Source organism: Vanellus vanellus, assembly GCF_965231255.1.
Source record: "Vanellus vanellus genome assembly, chromosome: 1".
NCBI lineage: Eukaryota > Metazoa > Chordata > Aves > Charadriiformes > Charadriidae > Vanellus > Vanellus vanellus.
In genome coordinates, this window is record NC_138905.1 from 195983325 (window position 1) to 195995917 (window position 12593).

The following is a 12593-nucleotide window of genomic DNA, read 5'->3' on the forward strand; positions in this document are numbered from 1 at the left end:
AAGTTGCATACATTCACGGAGTATTTATTTCATGCTTAATTTTATTGCATTCTTTTCATGGGCTTTCAGGCTTCACAGGTTTGAAATGAAAACTTAGCAATCTCAATGCATTCTTCAAGACTTAAATCTACTTTCAGAAGTAGATTTCAAGGAGTAAGTCAATAGGGAGTAGAATACAGCCCATATACTGAGATGCTTCCACTACTCAGTTAATTGAAACAAAAATATATTTAAGATCTATTCTTAAAAACTTTGGGAAAAGATTGTTGCTTGTAAAAGCAATACTGTTAAAGACAACTCCTTATTTTTCAGACAGGTACTATTTTATTTGACCTTGTAAAATCGAGAAAAAAGCATTCATAGGAAACTAAACTGGCAGGTTTTGAAATGCACTGTGCGTTCTGTACCTATATATACCATGCCCTGCACTACTGACCCTTAATATTTTTCTTGTGAGCTTTATGAATTTTTCATTCCCTACCACAAAAGAAACATGAAAAAACACCAAAAACATGACTATCTAGGTAAATTATATTATTTCTTTCAGATAGAAAATGTTAAGAAGCACAATAAATACTTCATGATACAAAAGAATCCTTTTAATTTACATGTTTTGTAATTCCTAGAAGCCAATCTCTTTCCCTCTGCTTCACAGCATAGATGCAAGAACAGATGTTAGAGAGAGATTTCCTATCAGGTCACTGATGTCCACCACCCTTGATGCCCCAGATTGACAGGTATATAATGGAATACCACAAACAAACATTTGCCAAAAAAGAAACTTAATGCAAAGTCCAGTCATGCAGCTGAAGGACTTTGAATGGACTGTAGCCCTGGCGCATTTGATGCTGCAATTATCCCTGTGCAGGTGATTTCTTGTTTGTTGGGGGTTGTGGTAGACAGTAAATTATCCATGGCCCAGCAATGTGGCCTTGTTGCCAAAAAGGCCAATGGAATCCTGGGCTGCATAGGGAAGACTGTGGCCAGTAGGTCGAGGGAGGTCATTCTCCCCCTCTACTCTGCACTGGTGAGGCCACAACTGGAATACTGTGTCCAGTTTTGGGCTCCCCAGTTCAAGAGGGACAGGGAACTGCTGGAGAGAGTCCAGCGAAGGGCAACTAAGATGATTAAGGGCTTGGAGCATCTCCCTTATGAGGAAAGGCTGAGAGAGCTGGGACTCTTTAGCCTGGAGAAGAGAAGGCTGAGGGGAGACCTTATTATGGCATACAAGTATCTAAAGGGTGGGTTGAAGGAGGATGGAGCCAGGCTCTTTTCAGTGGTTCCCAGTGACAGGACGAGTGGCAATGGGCACAAGTTGGAACACAGGAAGTTCCGTTCAAATACACGGAAACAGTTCTTTACGGTGAGGGTGACAGAGCACTGGCACAGGCTGCCCAGGGAGGTTGTGGAGTCCCCTTCCCTGGAGATTTTCAAGACCCGCCTGGATGCAGTCCTGAGTAATGTGCTCTGGGCAATCCTGCTTTGGCAGGGGAGTTGGACTAGGTGATCTCTAGAGGTCCCTTCCAACCCTGAAAATTCCATGATTCTGTGATTCCGTGACTAATTCAGAGTGAACTTCAGTCTCCAAGGCACAGAGAGTTTCTTGGGAACTGGTGAGCATCTTGGGTTTTATTAGCATCATTTAATGATGAATTAATTTAAAAACATAGAGTAGTTTTATACCAAACCAAGGCATTTGTGTGGGCATATGCATGTAGGTGTCTGTAGAGCAGCTATCTATATGTACCATACAAGTAGTACCTCTTCACGCACGGTGTGCACCTTCACTCATGCAGAGACTTTTTATACATGGGTATAAAATTCCCTTCAAGACAAATCAAAGGTAGTATTTTCTATTATACACAGTACTCTAGAACTGATCTGCCTGGTGGGGAGAAGGGAAGGCAATAATACTTGTTTGTGAATTTCATTTTCAAAATGACAAAGACTGATATTAACACCACCAGGCACTGCTGGTATATGCTTCCAATGCAGATCTGTCAGTAACATTTTCAGAAAAGTAATTTCCATTTTTCTTTTTTCAAATAATTATCAAGGTTAATTTAATTTTAATTTTTGAAAGAATTCTGTGTTGAAATAAGAGTGTGAATTGTATTTGGCAGCAATACTGAACAAAACCCAGATCTTCCTCTCCCATCCTTTATAGTGATCCCTTAAATATTACTTCTGTTCTCTCATGGGCACATTGAAATGAATTATTAAATTTTTTTTCAGAGCAGCCCAATTCTGATTTCATGTTTACTTTCATGTTGTCTGGTCTTGGAAAATTCTGACTGTTTGGCTATAAATTCCGCACACATAAACTTTGCTGGCTTTGCCTCCCAGTTCAGGTAGATTTATGATAGTAACAGAGGAAGAGAAAGAGAAGCAGAATGCGATAATAAACCAGCATGAATTTTTCAGATTATGAGGAATGGAGACTTAAAACATAACTGTCAAAAGCAACAGTTGTTTTACGGCTGAAGACGTCCTGGTAACTACTCACTTACATACTTTATGCGCCCATAATTTTTAAACATTTAAGTTAATGCCTAGTCCTTCTGTAACCTGGAAAAATGCAGAATCAAGACCTTGATATTCGGGGAATATTGAATATTTTTGCTGGCTTGCACATACAAGACAACCTCCACTCCCCCACCCCATGGATAGTAATGTTATCCTTTTCTTTCAAAAATACCATTTGTAAAACTGACAACTCTTAGAAGCATTAAGGAAACTGAACAATGTTTCCTAAAAATTACCTGTAATATTCAACTCCTGCACTGAGACTGCAGTCTACACAACACCACAGCTGTGCACAGCTACAACTGCTATTCCTCTCTGGAGCTCACAACAATTAAAAAGGACAGAAAAACCTTGTCAGAACTTAACACAGAAGATAAACATAAGCATACAGAGATAAAGTGACTGGCCCAAGGGTATTCCTAACGCTGCCACCTATCAGATCTCTTGACACAAAATGAAAAGCAGGTACAGAACAGATCTGTGAATAATAATGTAATACATTGATTTGTTTACAAGAGAACTCTGGCTGTATCTGAAATTGATCTGAAAACTGGTAAGTGTACACAGCAGTTTTTCTTGAACTGTAAATCATTAAACTTTAGATTTATTTATTGGTCTTAAACATTTCTTTCTAATTAATCAATTCCTTTTCTCCCAACAGATCTGGAGTGTTGTCTGCAAAGTGCTACACCACTCCCTGAGACACACATTCTAGTCAATTTAATACAAATTTTAATAAAATAAAGTTTATTCTCATTTCACCTTCAAATGTCCTTCATGTAGAAATAATATAAGCTTGGAATTCAGCAGCTGCCAGATTTAACACTTTTGGAACAGCAAAATGGCAATTAGTTTTCACTTTCTTAATAAGGTGTTGCAGAGAAGATATTTAGTGAGCTGATTTTAGATTCCCTACTGTTTTTAATACACATAATATGAGATTTGTACTCCAGACACTTCAGGGAGTATCTGTTAGGATATGATCACGTTCTGCAGAAAGACAAAAAGGGTCTTAACCTGTTTCTTGATACTCATAGGTCAGAACAAGGAAAGAAAAAATATCTGCAAACTTGCTAGCAATTCAAAGTTTAAAATGAGTTAATCTCACACATCCTAATTTATGCAATCAAGCAAAACACAACTTCACGGCACTTAGTACTGGCCATTTAACAACAAGAGAGAGACATTTATATTATATTTTTATATATATTTTGGTAAAGAAATTGATATATAAAATAATCCTATCTTATGAATGATACTAATCTTAGATACAATAAGCGACATCCTCAATGAATTTTGCTCAAAGGAAATAAATTGTTGGGTTCCAATGCTTATGCTTAAAGGCAGGTTGTACATTCAAAGGATACTGGGATGCTCCTCTGTAACCTGGACTAGTGTCAGCTTCCTGTGGAATGAAGAGTTCAATACCTCTGCTTTGCTCATTATGCAGTCTACCAAAGTATTTGGGTTTTATTTCTTAATTCTGGTTGAAAGAAACACAAATCTGCATTAAATAATTCAAGCAACCTGTTTCCTAAGGGGTAAGAACTATTTTAATGGTCATAGGCAATGCCTCCAACCATAAGCAGCGTAACTCAACAGGAGCAGAACTGCAGTGCAAAAGAGTTGGTCTTAGAATAGAATAGGGGATTTTTTCAGTTGCAAGAGACCTACAATGATTATCTAGTCGAACTGCCTGACTGCTGAGCAAAAGTTAAAGGATATTACTAAGGCCATTGTCCAAATGCCTCTTAAACACTGACAGGCTTGGGGCATTGACCACCTCTCTAGGAAGCCTGTTCTAGTGTTTGACCGCCCTCTCTACAAAGAAATGCTAAACCTCCCCTGGTGCAGCTTCGAACCATTCCCATGCATCCTATCACTGCATACCAGGGAGAAGAGATCAGCACCACCTTCCTCTTGAGGAACCCGTGCTGAAACCGTGCCCACTGCAGGGTTTTCCCACCAGATTGGCTCCAGTGTTGGCTGCAGATCCCATCAGTGGCTGAGCTCTGCTAGCTGCACCTCTGGAGCACACTGCTTCTGTGGCTTAGAAGCCAGTTCAGCCTCTCCAAAACTGCTCTGCAGTGTGAATGAAAGTATAGCAAACAGCAATGATTGGCAGATTAATTTCAGAACCACAGTGAGAGCCACGAAGATGATCCGAGGGCTGGAGCACCTCTCCTATGAGGAGAGGCTGAAAGAGTTGGGGCTGTTCAGCCTGGAGAAGAGAAGGCTCCGGGGAGATCTTACTGCGGCCTTCCAGTACCTAAAGGGGGCCTACAGGAGAGCTGGGGAAGGACTTTTTACTAGGGCATGTTGTGATAGGACGAGGGGGAATGGCTTTTAACTGGAAGAGGTCAGGTTCAGATTGAACATTAGGAAGAAGTTTTTCACTTTGAGGGTGGTGAGGCACTGGAACAGGTTGCCCAGAGAGGCTGTTGAGGCCCCATCCCTGGAGGTGTTCAAGGCCAGGCTGGACATGGCCTTGGGCAACCTGGACTAGAACTTGATGATCTTCAAGGTTCTTTCCAACCTAAACCATTCGATGATTCTATGATTCTATGAAATGCAAATGCTAGAATTGACTCATCCAAAACATCACAAAAGTGAAGGCTTTCCTTGCTGCTTGGCATACCTTTGCAAAAAGGGTAAGCCACGAAGCAGTTAATTTTTAACATACTTTTTCCTCTAGAAAAGTTCTTTAGAAATACAGGCAAAATCACCAAGGAAGACATTAATCGTCCATCTAATTTGCAAACTCCCGTTTGCTGAGAGACATGCCTGGTGACTACCTAACACAAAAAATATAAAAGCGTGAGAACTTTTACTTTGGATCACGGAAGGAAAAAAGAAATTCCTAAAACCAGACTGCATTGCAGATACTAAGGCACTGTTTTTTATTCTTATGTGAAGTGGTCTTGTTTTATTAATCTTCACTGATTACTACCATAATCAGTTAAACCTTCTAAAATATGTATTATTTGAGGTTTGATACATTTTTATTACTTTTTTTTACATATTCAGTCTTTTTATTACTAATTCCCATAATCCTGGTGTGTATTGCTCCTCCTGTGTACCACACTCAGGCTTTTCTATAGTCCATTTTCCCCTGTGCATGAAGACTGAGCCCAATGAAGAGCCAAAATCTATAGACATTTGAGAAATACGCACCACAGCAAAGGTCATCCAACTCTGCCTTTCCTGAAAGTTTATTTCATTTTTGCATCTGAGTGAACAGAGGAATCCTTTATGTGCTCTCCCGCCCATGCAGCCAACACGCTCAACAGCCCCAAAGCACCATCTTCTTCAGAGCAAACATGATTGACAGCCCTTTGGTGGGTAGGATAAGCAGCTTGAAAATGTTATTGTTTTGTACGACTGGTGTGAGATACTGCTTTTTTATTTGCTTCTACAGCTGTTAAACAGCATCAATATCTTACAGGACTTTTGATAAGTTAGGTTAAGAGTATTGATTTCCATTTTATTATCGTATGTTTGGAGGAAAGAAGTGCTGTAGTTTAAACACCAGCAATGACTCAACTAGTCTGGAGGCTTCGATATGGTCGGTTATTTAATCAGGATACTCAAGGGACTAAAAGATGGGCACAGAAATGGATTTTCTCTGCAGGTTGCCACTTTATTAATTTAACAATGGAGAAATAGCAACCTTAAACTCCGTCCCCTCATGGGAGGTATCTCATTGGATCCAGTGTGCAATTAAATAGCTCCCCAGCAGAAGACCAATAGCTCAGGGCTGACCTTGAGCCTCCTCCCAGAGTCAGTCCACCCCCGAACTTCTTCCTCATTCCCCTGTGAAAGGAAATAATACTACGAAAGGAATGAGAATGTGGAAGGTAAGATGTCCCATTCTTTTTACAGGCATGGTTACATCAGTGACTTTATTCGTCTCACGGACAGCTGCCTATTAGCTTTCATATCTACCTCATTAAGCTACTAATTGTGATACCTAGTTGTTCCCTCTTTCATCTTTATAGTTCTCCCATTCTTGCCGCTGGTAGTCCAATATGCCTCTTACAACCAAAAATATTTTAAACACTCTGCCAGGTTAAGCAGGTATTTGGTTAATACACTGCAAACAGGAAATAAATTCAATACACCTCACAACCAGACTCAGAGAAGGTAAAACAAAAATAGCATAAAGAGGGATATCCTGCAGCCAGGGCGGGTTCAGCTGAGAGCGTCCCTTGCTCTTTCAGGCATACTGTCATATATGAGGTTGCCATGTGCCGGAGCACAAATATTTCCTTTTCCACTCTAGCAGTTGCACGCTCCCCTGAAAAATCATGGAAAACTTCCTTACACTGAAAAGGACTTCCTACCTATATCAGAAGGAAAAATCCTCCAATTTTCTATAGTTTTTCTCTTTCTTGTATTCTTCCAACTCTGCCTGGGACGAAGGAGTTTACCACTGATGTAACGAAATTCTCTTATTAAATTACACTAAAAACTACAGCAAACTCTATTATGCTCTAAAGCAAATACCTTTAACTTCTAATTCCCCTAACAAGGTCTATGTTGCTATAGGGGCTCCTCAGGCCACACTACTCAAGTTCATCACCTTCTTTTTATAGTTGTGATCGTTTTTAAAGCTGCAGGTTTTGCCCCCAGCCCATGGCAATTCCGCTGCTTTTTCTTCCCTGCTGTTTGCCTGTATACAAGGCAGAAAGTCATTGCTTGTAGACTCAATGCTGTGCAAAACTCTAAACATGGGCTGGAACTGAAGAAATTCATACATTTATTTATAGTTTTGTTTACAATTACATTCAAAATTATTTTCTTTTGAAGCGAAGTGAATCACGGAATCACGGAATCACGGAGTTTCAGAGTTGGAAGGGACCTCTAGAGATCATCTAGTCCAACTCCCCTGCTAAAGCAGGAGTGCCCAGAGCACATTACTCAGGACTGCATCCAGGCGGGTCTTGAAAATCTCCAGAGAAGGGGACTCCACAACCTCCCTGGGCAGCCTGTGCCAGTGCTCTGTCACCCTCACCGTAAAGAAGTGTTTCCGTGTATTTGAACGGAACTTCCTGCGTTCTAACTTGTGCCCATTGCCCCTCGTCCTGTTACTGGGAACCACTGAAAAGAGCCTGGCTCCATCCTCCTTCAAGCCACCCTTTAGAGACTTGTACGCCATAATAAGGTCTCCCCTCAGCCTTCTCTTCTCCAGGCTAAAGAGTCCCAGCTCTCTCAGCCTTTCCTCATAAGGGAAAGCGAAGCGAGAAGAGAAGAGAAGAGAAGAGAAGAGAAGAGAAGAGAAGAGAAGAGAAGAGAAGAGAAGAGAAGAGAAGAGAAGAGAAGAGAAGAGAAGAGAAGAGAAGAGAAGAGAAGAGAAGAGAAGAGAAGAGAAGAGAAGAGAATATTTCAGTTGGAAGGGACCTACAATAATCATCTAGTCCAACTTCCTGCCCACTTGAGGGCTGACCGAAAATTAGAGCAAATTATTAAGGACACTGTCCAAATGTCTTTTAAACACTGACAGGCTTTGGGGCATCGACCACCTCTCTAAGAAGCCTGTTCCAGTGTCTGACCACTCTGTCTGTAAAGAAATGCTTCCTAATGTCAAGTCTGAACCTCCCCTGGTGCAGCTTTGAACCGTTCCCACGTGTCCTATCACTGGATATCAGGGAGAAGAGATCAGCACCTCCCTCTCCATTTCCACTCCTCAGGAAGCTGCAGAGAGCAAAGAGGTCACCCCTCATTTAAAGAACATTCTTTATAATTCTCCATATTCTCATTTCGTGCCATTATTTTCTTCAGTTGAACTATTGTATTTCTTATGTTCATGTTTGTAATAATTCCTGTCCAATACAGATTGGTAACATTTACTGAAACTCTTGTGTGTTCATTGATGTCATGCCAAATGAAATCATTGCTCTGTCATCATTCTCCCAAATCTGTATTAAGTTTGTAAAAGAAAATGTTGCTTTCTTTGATCATCAGGTTACTGAGTGCAACACATTAAAAAAGATTTTACTGTTAAGTTACTTCTGTGAGAGATGTAATAGCATGATACAATAATTCATAAAATATGTAACTTCATGCCATAAATAGTTAAGGTTTTGAAACCTGGGCGATCGTGACATTTTTTTATTTTTAGATGACTGATAATTGCCCTGAAATAATTCTCCTATTGTTACGAATTGGACAACCTCAGAAACAAGGATTCCTCTTGATCTGACAAGTAATTTTATCTTTTCCAAAGACATTCCCTCAATATGCAAGGTGTCTGAAATAATTTCTCATCACCTGAACTTTACCTATATAAAGAAACACTTCCATATCCTCTTTTCATTATTCAGACACCAAGAATCATGGTCACATTCAAAAGGCTACATGGACAAAAGCTCTATGTGATTTGTTGGGTGAGAGGCAAATCTAGACGATCTTTCCCATCTGGTGTTTAGGTCTATGGAACCAGCTTCTTTGTGACATCTTGATTCTGCAATGCAAATTACTAAAATGTATCCCTGCAACACAGAATTTCCCTGTTGATACTACTCATTTGTATTACTCCTTTATGTGATGGTAATCAAAGCATCACAACATGCAGAACTGCAGATGTGTGCTAGCTAGTATTTCCAAAACAAACCAAAACAGCTCCATTGCCTCAATGTGCTTCCTGTTGTATAAATCCTGTTACTAGAGTCCTCGCTCTTAGGTCTTAGCAAGATCTTGCTCAGAACATCATCTTCTCTTCTGGCCAAACTGTTTCTCTCTTCCTGAGTTTGTGTCACCAGTTTCAAGTTCCAAGAAATTCAAGTTCTTGCTATTACCAAAAATTCTCTTGATGCTGTCCTTGCCCGCATCTCTCCATTTTCTTTTTTAAAAATCTACCATCCCAGTCTTAGGTTTGTCATACCTGTTACTTCTTGACGCTCCTACTCGGAAGTTTTTGCTTTTAAGCCAAGCATTTCCTTTGCTTTCCCTTATGTCATCCTTTAACTAATTAATTTTTCTCTTTTCCATAGGAAACACAAGCCAGGATACTGAAATCTTAATTTATGTTTTTAGATCTTTGGGATGGATTTTTTTTTTAATAGTGCAAATTTATGACACAAACATTCTTTTCAGAAAAGGCTCATAGGATTCAAAGCGCATTATCTCCAATAATGAAAAGTTATTTCAAGGCTTTTCTAAAGCACAGATAAATCTGTTACATTTCCTTGAGTAAGAAATAAAAATTCGCCTGGATTTTTAAATGTAGCTTCTCTTCTGACTGGAACCACAACAGATTTTCGAAGTCTAAAAAAAAGGAAGTAAAGGAATAAAAAAAAAATTATATGAAAACTGTCATTAGCATCTCTTAGTTGGCAGTCAAAAAAATTTACAGACATTTTAAAAAAACACTGCTGCTGTCTGGGATACTACAATTGTTTCCACATGTGAAAAGTGGTGAGTAACAGCCAGAAACCCTGAAGTTCCAGTTTTGCTGGGCTAAAAATTGCCAGTAGTATTTTTCAATACACCATCAATTGCATCTAGAAACCTGCTAAATTTTACAAGTCAAAAGTACTTAAATTAAGTCTTTTTTGTTTTGAAATGCCTAACTAGATTATATTATACAATTTCTCAGTGAATTCACTAATGAAAAAAGAAGTCTCAAAGGTCAAGACTAAAAAATCCCATAAAGCTCTGGGAAATCTGCAAACAAACCAAAAGCTCTCTGTTCCTGTGGTAATTCCTTCACTGCTTCTGTGAGGCTCCCAAGGACTGCCTTCCTAATCCTTTCATAGAAACTTCGTAGAATCATAGAATGGTTTAAGTTGGAAGGGACCTTAAAGATCACCTAGTTCCAACCCCCCTGCCATGGGCAGGGACACCTCCCACTAGACCAGGTTGCTCAAAACCCCATCCAGCCTGGCCTTGAACACCTGCAGGGATGGAGCCTCCACAACTTCCCTGGGCGACCTGTTCCAGTGCCTCACCACCCTCATTGTGAATTTTTTTTCCTGATATCTATTCTAAACCTACCTTCTTCCAGACTGAAGCTGTTCCCCCTCATCCTATCACTACATGCCCTTGTAAAAAGTCCCTTTCCCTTCCTCCTCCTCTGCATCAAGAGCTCCAAATGTCCTTTCTGTCCTATTCCCTTTTTTATTGTTTACTTGGCTTCTCATACTCCCACTGTACCTTGGCCTCTCTCTCCCTCCCTCAGGACCACCGGAGCTCTGTAAACGCCCATCTTCCCATGCAATTCCTTTTCCCCTCCTTCATCCCTCATTTTTCTTTTTTTCAGACATGAAGAGAGACTGCTTAGCGTTCACCTGTTCAATTAGACTCTGCAGCACATGCAGGGCTTTATTCTGGGCAAAAATTGAAGGTAGTTTTGGGTTTCCTATTATTTAAGTAGAATTTAAAAAGAATATTCAAACTCACACATCTGATAAATCACCATTTATACTAACCAGGACGCTGAGCTGAAAATAGAAGCTACGTATTCTTTGGCAATGAATACAGTGGTGTTATTATACTTTTTTATTCCTACAATAATAAAGCTCCAGATATTGTCCAGGTGTAGAAATGCCACAGACAGAGAAGTTGTGAAAAATCTCTTGTTACTCTTCCTCTTTGTTGAGGCAGAAGAAAGAATAAACTTCTACTGTTCATGAAGATCTCCTGGGAAAAGAGACATGGAGCAATCTCTAGTCTGGACAAAACAGCAAAACTGAGCATCTCTGTCCTTATTCCATAGCCTGGTCTGGAAAACAAAAGCGGTCAACCTGACCTCCACTCACAGCTCTCAACAGGCCAATGCATCAAGGGAAAAAAGCAGAGGTATTTTTGAGGAAACTGGGGGAGTGAATGTTTCTGAAAGACCCTCAACTTTCAAGCTGGGTGACCAAATGACTCGTGACTTCTGCTAGCCAGGAAAGGCCACAGAAGCAGAAAGAGCCTGGCTTTGCTTGTACCTGCACAGCTGCCAGAAGAAACGGAAAAGCTAACTGGGATAAGAATGAAATACAAGTACCCTAGACTTGTTAAGTGCTCTGGGGAGTAATTGGGAGTGGAGCCAAGGAAGTAGCGTTGGGTGACGTCCCATGGTTTTCAGGGAGGCTGATGTCATCTGAAGAGCGCTCTGCCTCTTACACATAGAAATTTTTTACTCTGTGCCATTAGAAGGGACAATTTGTAGGGGATCACATTTAATACTACTTATTAGCTCTCCTTGCCTTTGGTTTTGTTTAAGACACTGTGTATGTTTTTAATTGTCATTTTTAGGAACGCAGAGGCCTTTAAGCATAGGCATCTATCCATAAAAATGCAACAGTAATATCAGCAGGAGGTTTCATTGAAACTTTGAAACTTCATCCACTCTTTTCTAATTAATTTTTTTTTTCTTCATGACTAAGAGCTTTAACAGTGGATGCTTACAGCTGGTTTTAACTATGCTTTTTATTTTAAAAGCTAAATTGTGAGCTTTAAAAATTCACAGTTAAACTTTTTAAAATCAACAATAAATGTATGTAAAGTTTCTGCTTGACAAGTTTATTCCAGGATGGAATGATTTTTTAAAGAACAAAAATTCTTAAATTGACCCACCTCTTTCATTATTTTCTGTCCATCAACTGAATTTATCCATTTTTAAGAAAAATGTCTCAGGTCATTTCCCTACTCTTCTTCCACTTCAATTGTATTTCCTTCCTCAATACTGTCCTCTTTCTACCTTAGGAAATGTTCATACACTTGCATTGTACTCTGTAAAACTAATACCCATTTATACATTTTGTGTAACTTGCTGACACAATTGGCAATATAAGAAATAGAAAAAGGGAATGTGAATATTTAAGACAGTATTTTAGTTCTGTGACTTGGTGTAAATTACATGCAGCTGGCTTTAGTTGTAGGAAGTGTAGTAAACTATGACTCTGGAGAGCAATCTATACCTGGTAGGTGCTCAGGACATCGGCTGGCCACGTTTTTTCAACCTGTTGGCTTTAGTCTATGTAGGTCAGCAAAGGACCAACCCCTCAGGCAGAGGGGCTTGAACAATGAAGAACTCCAAAGGGCTACACTGACTGTCTTGAAAAATTTCCACCCGTAAT

The 12593-nt window shown here is 39.8% G+C and overlaps 1 protein-coding gene across 4 annotated transcripts in view; it reads right to left on the reverse strand.

Moving 5' to 3' along the window:
* NBEA (neurobeachin) overlaps positions 1 to 12593 on the reverse strand; it is a gene marked incomplete at its 5' end in the record, with an annotated part of 525299 nt that overhangs the window by 27251 nt on the left and 485455 nt on the right. The window lies entirely within an intron of this gene.